Raw genomic sequence first — 11,041 nt, 5'->3', positions numbered from 1 at the left:
ACAGGAAATAGGAGGAAATAGATCTAGAAAAACTATATAAAAGAAAATTGAAGTATATAGTATACCATACTGTAATAGAATATATACAAAAGCTACTCTTACAGAATAAAACAGCTTTCAAACAAATATTATATAGAAAATCAAAAAGCATATACAAAGATACTTAAAGGATTGGAAATAAAGGTATAAGTATACTAGTCATTATTTAAAAGGCTATTAAGGGTATTAAAACCCCATCCCTAGGAAAGGGGGATTATATAAACTAGAAGATTATCCCGCAGTTAGCCCAACCGTAATGCCCCCTGGGAGGCTCGCCTATACGACCCGGTTGAAAATTACTAATAATAATAATAATAATAATCAATTCGAAATCTCTAGCCCTATTCTATCAACCAATCAGCTAATTGTTTTTGAAAGAAGAATTAAAGAGTTCAATTTATTTAATAATCTTTTTATTATTCAAAATACAATTAATACTATCTATATATTTAATCAGAATAAGAAATGTGATTTTATAATACCTTTTAGCAATTAGAATAAATAATCTAGAATACAAAATAAATCAATTATATTAAAAGAAGCAATTCTAAAAGCGAGAGACTTTATATTATTAGTATTTATTCTTATTTAATTATATAATAAACAATCCAAGCTTTTAGATCTTTTTGAAATTTTTAGAGAATATACCGAAAAGGGAAAGCTTATTACAGCCTTCAATATTATTGCATTTCAAATCACTTACCTCAAATCAGCTATACGGAAGATCGAATTGTAAGCTAAAACACTAGTCAAAAATCCAATCCCAATTACTACAATATCAATTAAATCTAATTATATAATTATAACAAAAAAGAAGAGTGGAATTTAATCAGTAAAGGAAAAGCTATTAAGTCTACTCTAATAAATAAAAAGATTGAAATTACTCAAAAACACCTAATCCTAATCAAACCAGAGATTACGAATATTATTTCCTTTTTGTCTATATCAATATGAAACCAAATAAATAAAGTATTTCAGAAAATTGGAATCAAAGGCCTAATTATAGTAGCAGTAACCCTATTGCTGAATAGTAATATAATAATTACTACAAATACTCCTTTTATATTACAATTTCTATTAAAAAAAAAGACAATCTGGAGTAACCTTATCAAATTCAAAAGGATCCAAAAAGATCAAGAATAGTATAAGATTATTATTTATAAAATATCTATAAAAGAATTCTTAGAATTAAAAGGAATGAATCTCATCCTTAAATTATTATTATTATTATTATTAGTAGTAATTTTCAACCGGGCCGTATAGGCGAACCTCCCAGGGGGCATTACGGTTGGGCTAACTGCGGGATAATCTCTGATTTACATGATCCCCCTCTCCTAAGAGTAGGGTCTCAATACCCTTAGTAGTCTTCCAAGCAATAGCTAGCACGCTTGCACTTTTGTCTCCGATCCTCTGAATGCCTCCATACACACTTTCCAATCTTTTATATAATGTTTTGATTAAAAGCTGCTTTATCCTATAAGAATAGCTTTTATATATATTCTAATATAATACAGTATATTATATATATCGATTTTGTTTTTTATAATCTTATTATATTAATCACCTTTTATTCTATATTTATATTCACCTGGATCGATCGATCCATTTCCATTTCCTCTTTCTATTCTTCTAATAACGTTTTAGGGTATATATTTCTGTAAAAGTTTGTTATAGCAATAAATTCAGTAAACTTGGCTGATATATATATTAACTATTTCAGTAATTGTTTTTGAGCCGTTTGATTGTAGAATGAATATTTTGTGACGATTCAGTCCCTTTCAGGTTCCTTTCTCAATCACTTAGCTTTTAGGACCTCAGTCTAGCACATGACTCATTGATATATATAGTCCGGAGCCCTTACAGTTTTTTTCTTATTCTTTTCTTTCTTCTTTAATTTTAGATTTTAAGGTAGAATTGAATCCTTTTATAATAATCCTTTATATTATCTAAAACTCATTTATACAAACCTTTACTGATAACAGTATACTAAATAATATCTCACCTTTTTCTAGACCACCCAAGTATTGATATTGTATAGATTAAAAGAATTTATATTAAAAAACAAGGAAATATCTTTAAAGGATAATTAATCAACAACAATTTCCTATCCTTATATCAATTCTTCAAAAAGATCAAAAAGAGTTATAAAAAAGTATATTCAAATTTCTCCTTACAATTCCAAAGAATCTAATACAATTATAGTCTTTCAAAGCAAAGGATTATTATGTATTCCTCTTTCTCAAGTAGAAACTAATCCTTCCATTTCAATCTCAAATCAATTTGTTGTCCTCGACGATAATGAAAAAGATTCGGATTTTTCTATTCCTGGAATGATTATGTTATAAAAAGGTAAAGAACCAAATAAAGAAAAGCCTTTTGTTTAGACTAATAATCTTCTCAATCTTATTATTTAGCAAAATGCTATTATTGCTAAATTGAGATTAAAAATCAATGATATTCGTATCTCTTATCTTTCTAAGAATAATTCTTGGAATCGATTTCCTACTTTTTAGGAAGCTTTATATTAGTTAATTCTTGATATGATTAAATCTATGGATTCTATAGAAACTATATATATTCTTTATACAAAAAGGATACTTATTTTATTCCTAATTCGATCTTTCCTTAATAATTTATATTTGATAAACAAGATACAACTTTTTTTATTTTTTATAAAATAAAGAAAATCCTTTATCTTATAGAAAAACTTTCGAATAATAAAGCCTTAAAGCTTAAATTATAGAAATATCTGATTGAATGTAATCTAAAATAATATGTATATACTTTTATTAGCAAAAGACAATATAGGATTTATATTATCACTAATATTGAAGATATAGCTTGTAATCACTTATAGTCCTTATTCCTTAATCCATTTCCCGAATATGATGTACAAGGATTAATTGAAGCTGCTATACAAGTTACTATTGATCCGGCTAAGCAACGAGTAGTATTAGATTAATATGAAATATTGAGACAAGGTGCAAATCAGTCATTTTGGGAATTCTATCAAAATTTCGATAATTAGTTAATATTGCTAAAATTCAAAATAGTTCTATTTTTTTTAATAGTCTTCGGAATCGAATTAATATTAGATTAGTATATACTTGTATTACGGAATTCGCTAGTTTTCGAAGTATTAATGATTATGTAGTTTTTCTTCAAATTTATGATATGAATTATTGATCTATTAAAGTTAGGGAATATGTAATTGTATTGGTTACCTAATCGAACCCTACTAGCAATTGTATGATTACTTTATAACAGTTATACTTTATATCTAAGACTAATCAAAAGATCTCATAATATTCTGTGAATATTATTCTATTCTGCTTATTATCGAATTACTAATTCAATATAGTTTTTATTCGAATAATCCTTATTATAAGTCCTAATCTTGGAAATCTAATGGTTCAGTAAGAAATTCGATTCCAGCTCAATCTGATTCTCGAATTCAAGAGATTATTGGTGTTGATGAACTTTTTGGTAAACTTATTGGTAACTTTTCCGATACTTAATAGTTAGTGGATTTCGCTTAGGAAAAAGAAATAATAAATATAAAGTTCTCAAAAAACGAATTCTAGGGAAAAGTCTTTTTTTTAGAGTATTTGAGAAATATGAGATATCTTAATTTATGAAAGCTAATGGGAGGTCCTTATATGATTATTTCTTGTATAATTTTGAAGTAAAGAATTGTTTTTCAAGTTTAAGCCCTTATTGACTTCAGAGCTAATAGCTATGTATTTATTGATAAAGCCTTTTTATAACAAATCTTCTTGATATTCACTATCTTTATTACTAAACTATTTATTCCGATATTTATTAAAAGGTATAATGATATTGCAGATAAACAAATTACTTATTATATTCGTTTTATATTTACAATTGATAAATGTATTCAATTATATATTCCTTTTCTGATTACTATTTTTTAGAATAATAATATTATTCTAGAATAATAATAACTAGCTAAGCATTCCCTCCTTTTTGATTGCAAAAAGCAAAAACTGCTTTGACCCCGTTTTTATTCTTCAATTTTTTTTTTTGTTTCCAATCATATTCTCTCTTAGGAAAACCTCAAACCTAAGTTTTTAAATTCAGTAATATAATTAGATACTAAATAAAGAGATCGAAAGTTAAATTAATATTGGAGAAAATGAAATCTTTTATTCTTAATAATATATATTATTCTTTGAATCTAATTTTATAAGTTAATTTTGATTATAAAATCACTTTTTCGGATAATTCAATAGAATCCAATATATCCCTTAATATCCAAATATTAAAAGTTTCTTTTCAAAAAAGCTTCAAAATCTTGAAACTTTTAAAGAGAATTTCGAAAAGATTTTTAAAAGAGATATCCTCGATTCTGATTATTATTAATAATATTTTAAGAAATCAATAACCAAAAGTATTAAATAAATAAACGAAATTCTAAAGAATCTATTATACAAAATCTTAAAGAATAATTTATTTATATTTATATCTTATAAAAAGCACTTTTCTATTTTATATTTTTCAAATAACTCCAAAACACTTAATCGAATTGCTTTCATTACAGGTTCTGCATTCTATTTGATTTGTATATACTAACAAAACAATGAATTATTTATTAGCTCTTTTCACGAAATTAGCGAATTAATTGATTAACGCTTTGAAAAGGAAAAATCAATTAAATTAGTTGATATTGTATTGCAAGATCTTTATTCTAGTTTATTGCAATGCTATACAGCTGCATACTCATTATTAGCCTTATTATTTGTGCTGAACACAGAACCTTCTATTCCATCAGAATATAAAGACTATATCGATTATATTCTCGAAAGCTGAATCGGATATACTATCATCACATCGCTTATACAACCATAAGATTATTTTTAAAAGTGATAATAAAAAAGTTCTCAAATACAACCCTCTTTATAAGATATTTTTTAAAAAATTCAAAACAATTAAGAAATATATTACTAATAATCTTTATAAAGGCTTTATTAAATCTAATCAAACTTTATTTATAGTCCCTATCCTTTTTGTAAAAAAGCAATGGAAATCTTTGATTCTGTATTGATTTTTATATACTAAACTCATTTATCTAAAAGGATTGATATCCTTTTTTTTTAATTTAATAAAATCCTTAGTTGTCTTATTGATACTAAGATTTTCATCAAATTCAATATCCGTTAAGTATTCCATCGAATTAGAATAAACCCTCAATCCAAAGAATATACAACTTTCCGTATACACTATAAAGCCTACAAATGCTGTATTCTTCCTTTTGGCCTAATTAATAGTTCTACTACCTATCAATATTATATGAATAACATTCTCTTCGATTACCTCAATAACTTTTGTATAGCCTATTTGGATAATATCTTGATTTACTCTTCAGATTCTTTAGAATATCAGATCTATATGAAAAAGATCTTACAATATTTAAGAAATACTAGTCTTCAAGCCGATATAAAGAAAAGCAAATTTAGTATTACTCATATTAAATACCTTAACTTTATAATCTCTATAGAAAAAGTTGAAATAGATTCTGAGAAAGTTACTGTTATATACAATTAGACATATCCGACTACAATTAAAGGAATTCAATCCTTTTTAGGATTTTGTAATTTCTATTACCGATTCATATACAACTTTAGTATATTAGTCAAACCTTTAATCAATCTAACCAAAAATAATATCCCCTTCCAATTCGATAACAACTGTATACACACTTTTGATATTCTTAAGGACTTTTTTATCTCCTTTCCTGTTTTATAATATTATCAACAAGACCTTAAATATATACTAAAAACAAATACCTCAAATAAAATAGTAACAAATATTCTCTTACAAAAGCATAGCGAAAACTGATTACTTATAGAATTCTATTCGAAAACTATAACTCCTACTAAGCTTAATTACAAAGTTTATAATAAAGAGATACTCTCTATTATAAAGTCCTTTGGATATTGATATACTGAACTCACTAGTATATCACACCAGATTTATATTTATATTAACTATAAAGCACTAGTCTATTTTATAACTACAAAAGTCTTAAACTCCCAATAAGCATAATGGGCCGAACTTCTAGCAGATTATAATTTTGTAATATATTATCATTCAGGAAAAGACAATCTATTAGTCGATACTCTTACCTACTGTATTAATAAACTCAATAATCAAAATCAAAAGAAAAAGTTGCAATATCACTAGTAACTTCTGAAAAACAATCAAATCAATCCTCTTATTCTAACTTACAAACTTCGATCAGATTCTACCAAAAAAGCTTTTATCCAAACTTTAGATCTAGTTTCGATTTTTCTAGCATTATAAATTATTGATTATATTCTACTCGCTAATCACTATACTCCTTTTTTAGAAATCTTACAAAAATAAATATAAAAAGACAATAATCATTTTAATCTTAAAGATAAACTATTATTATATAAAGATAAATTAATAGTTCCTAATACAAATAACCTTTACACCCTTTTAATCCAAGAAGCCCATAATAATATCTCTATTATATATCTAGATATTCAAAAAACCCTGAAGTTATTAATCGATTGCTATTACTGATAAGGAATTTCTCAAATAATAGCTCAATACTATCGAAATTACAATACTTATTATAAAATAAATATTCTTCGAGATAAAACCCTTGGCTTATTATATCTATTACTAATATTAAGCTAACCCTGGGAATATATTATTATGAACTATTATAACTTCAATAAAGACAAATATAAATATAATAATGTATTTGTTATTATTAATCAATTTAGTAAATAAGCTATCTCCATTTCTTATAAAAAGATAATCGATTCAATTATAATAATCAAATTATATATTTATTATATTTATCACTATTTCGGTTTTTCTCTTTTTATAATATCTAATTGTGAATCCCAATTCATATTAAGTTTTTGAAAAGAATTTCAAAAGATTCTAGATATTAATACTAGCTATTCAATTATAAATTATTCTCAAACTAATGAATAAATTGAGATTTATAATTAATACCTTCAAAAGAGACTCTAACCCTTTGTTTTCTATTATTAAGATAATTGATTAGAGTTCTTATTGATAATAAATTATACATAGCTCATTTTACTTTATAATTCTCTTAGTGATATTTCTTTATTTGAAGTTGTATATGGCTATTCTTTATAAACCTTTTGGGATTGGAAGTTTCATAATACTGAAATCAAGGATAAGCTTAATATAAATAAAGCCTGTATTATAGCTCAATGATATTATAATATATGGAAACTTATTATAAAACATTTTATAAATACTCAAAAAAAAGTCTAGCTTAAAACTAATGCATATCAATAACCTATCGATTTCAAAATAGGTGATTTTGTATGATTTGATATGCAATATTATTGAATCGAGCGTTTTTCAAAAAAGCTAGATTTTCTAATAAACAGTAAATTCCTTATTGTTGAGAAAATAAAGCATTTCTTCAAACTAGCACTATTAGATATAATAAAAATTTTTGATATATTCTTAGCTGAAAAGTTACGAAAAGCTGTGAATGATTCTTTTTCTGATTAAGTAAATGATTCTAATCTTTTAATCAATATTATTAATAAAGAAGAATAAGAAATCGAATAAATTATAGTTTTGAAGAGTATTTGTAATAGTATTTATTATTGAATATAATAGTGTAATTACAATATTAACCTTATCTGGTATATTACTGATAACTTCAAATACTCTTTTCACAAACTCAAAGAGTATTATCTGGCTAATTAAGACCTTTCCGGCCTGCCTAAGACATTACCTCAATAATTGAAATACTATGAAGATGGTGATAATAAGTATAATGATATTGTTGGAGATAAGAAGATGAATAAATGCTCGAGGGCAAGCTTTTTTCAGATGGGGGGGTAATATGACGATTCAGTTCCTTTCAGATTCCTTTCTCAATTATTTAGCTTTTAGAATCTTAGCCTAGCATGTGACTCATTAATATATATAGTCCGAAGCCCTTATAGTTCTCTTCTTATTCTTTTCTTTCTTCTTTAGTTTTAAATTCTAAAGTAGAATTGAATCCTTTTATGACAGTCCTTCATATATTTGAGCCTAATATCTGAAGGCCAGGTTTTATAGGTTACAAGGACTTTGTAATAATACATAATATACTTAGGGGATTTGTATATACTATATAAGTAATGGATTATTACTTCTTTATATTTAAATCGTTAATAATAGTTTTTGAAATTATTTATATTAAGTAAATCGTTAGTATATAATAAAAGTAGTTTATAAGAGTTTTAGTTTATTAAGATATTTATTTATACTTTTTGGATTCCATTTCTGATATTGTTTGAAGAGTATTGATTTTTGTTTGATTTATTATATTTGTACTACCGATTTCATAATAGTTTTTGCTATAGAGCGAATACCGCTTGCTATAAGTCGATTTGCATATCCTGAGACTGATTTTCTTGTCCCTTTGTTAACAAGTATATCCATATGCTCATTCTCTTCGATCCCTATATGACCTGACAACCATTTGATCTGATCAAGTATATTTATATTAGTTTATGATATTTGAGAAAGCCCATTGCAATATAATAGAGGCTGTACCTCTCATTCCCCATATCACCAATATGCTATCAATGCATATACAAATTTCCATTTGTTTTATGCCAATAATATTTCTGATCACTACTTGGAGGCCTCGGTATACCCTGATCGCTTTCACATCGAATATATAAAAGTTATAATACAATCTACTATTTCCTTTATATACTACTATCTATTCTCTATATACAACATATCTATATCCTATTCGCCTACTATCTTTATCGATCTATTCCAATTCATTAGAGAATATAATGATCTGATTGTATATACGCTTATTTCACTATTCCTGAAATTGCTCTACCACTATCTCTTTTATAAAGTCTCTAATAAAATCTATTCGATATCCTGATATATAATAAGACTTTACTAAAGTTATCTTCTTGATTCGGGGAAGGTACTGGCTGATCACCTGAACCTTTATTCTGACTGACTGTAATTAGCCTTTCCTGTTGTCGGAGGAGTAGATGATTCTTATCCCTTGATAATAAAGAGAATGTTTTGGATCAATAGTTTAAGCATAAAAAACTGTTTTCCATTTTATTTATTCTAATACTATTTCTGCTGATAGGAGAATGCTATCCCTCATTATCACTGTATTCAGGATCGTTCGCTAAACTGGAAGGACTCCTCTAATTACTATTTATAGGATCTTATTGATAACTAGAATCGCTCCTCCTAATCAAGCATTTATTATTATTAGTATCCCGTTTTGATGCTATTCAGTGGTTTTTGTTTATTCTATGTATTATACCTTTGCCCTATAGAATAGGGCTAGGTATAAGCAAATGATTACTACTTTCCATAAGAATACTACTAGAAGTCTATTTATAATCCGGGCTAGTTCTTGAATATAATAAACCAATTTCCAGCCTTTGGCTGCTCGCATTTCAATATACTATTTGAATATAAGCTTACGATCAAACCACACGCCTAGTCATCGTAAAGCCGATCCTGGTGCGATCAGAGAGATAATACAATCGCGATTTATTTTGTATATCAAGTTAATGAAATACTTATATTATGTTATATAGATCATCTCCATCTTTTCGAATACAAAGATTATTTTATTTCTAATTCCCTAATGGAATATGCTTTTTATATCTCTTACTAGTATTACAACATTTTGTTGAATGCTTACTGATAATCGATATAGACAGATATCGTCTACATATCCGAATCGAAGTTTAGAGTCTTGTTGGAGTAGTTCTACAAGATAAAGCATATACAAAACTAACAAAAGGGATAAGCCTTGTAGAGTACCGCATTCCATTGTGCTGTAGCCAGTTATTGCTTTGTTAAGTCTAACCCTGAGTTGCCTTTGGGTTAAAAAGGAGTTGATCAAAGCAATTAGGTTTTATAGAAACCCCTGTCCCCTTATTTGTCTTAGAAGTCTATTTTTAAATAAAACATTGAACACTCCTTGTATATCCAATGTAATCATTGTGATCTTATAGCCTTTATTGAACGCTATTTTTACATTATAAACGAATAATGCTATTAAATCTATAGCTAATCGTTTCAAAAAGGCATTGTAGTATTATAGGCTGAGTATTTTTTGTATTAGGGTTATTCACGCTAGATATCTTGCTATAATTCTTTTAAGGCTCTTTTCAATATAGGAAAGGAGGGTAATAGGCCACTATGATCATAAAGATATTCAATCTGTCTTCCCCACTTTTGATAGTATAACTACTTCTACTTACTTCTATACTATAGGGAAATGATTGAGCTGTAGATACTTATTGAAAATGATATATAGAACTAGACCTATTTCTGTCCAGATAACCTTCAGTAGTCTCACTGTGATCCGGTCTGTCCTCAGGGATATACTCGAAACCCTTATAATATTACATTCCACTTCCTTATAGAGATGGGCTCCCCTCAAGATAGTTTTTCTCTATTTTGATTGTATCCGGAGTCCAAAAGATCGTCAATAGCTTTGATTTTTTTGATTTTTGATTTGATTTGATTTTATTAACGTCCATCTTCAGTCCAAGACTATATAGAACAGCTAGACCCTAAGGGCCTAACGGGTAACTTTTTAATTTACAATATTAGATATAATCTAATTGGAGAAATAAAAACAAATACTAGGGAACAATACCTGTTCATTATATATATTGTATATAATAAAAAAATTTTGAAACTCAAGAAATTGTGAGGAGATCAAACCCCTCTCTTATTTCCTTAACTGCTTTTTCTTCATTTTCTTTTTCTTTCTTCTCTTCACTACTACTCCTTCCTCTATTATTTCTTGTTTAAGAATTCTTGCTAAATGCTATGCCCTTGTAGCGATTTTGGTGATATTGATAAATTTGATAGCTAATTCGATACCTATCTTTGTATGCAATAGGAATTGTATAGTGATTTTGGATAATGGGATTTTCTTAAAGATTTCTTTTCTTTCTGTTTT

Source organism: Botrytis sinoallii, assembly GCF_014898435.1.
Source record: "Botrytis sinoallii strain Bc 23 chromosome Unknown BSIN_004, whole genome shotgun sequence".
Classification (NCBI taxonomy): Eukaryota; Fungi; Ascomycota; class Leotiomycetes; order Helotiales; family Sclerotiniaceae; genus Botrytis; species Botrytis sinoallii.
This window is presented reverse-complemented; position numbering follows the sequence as displayed.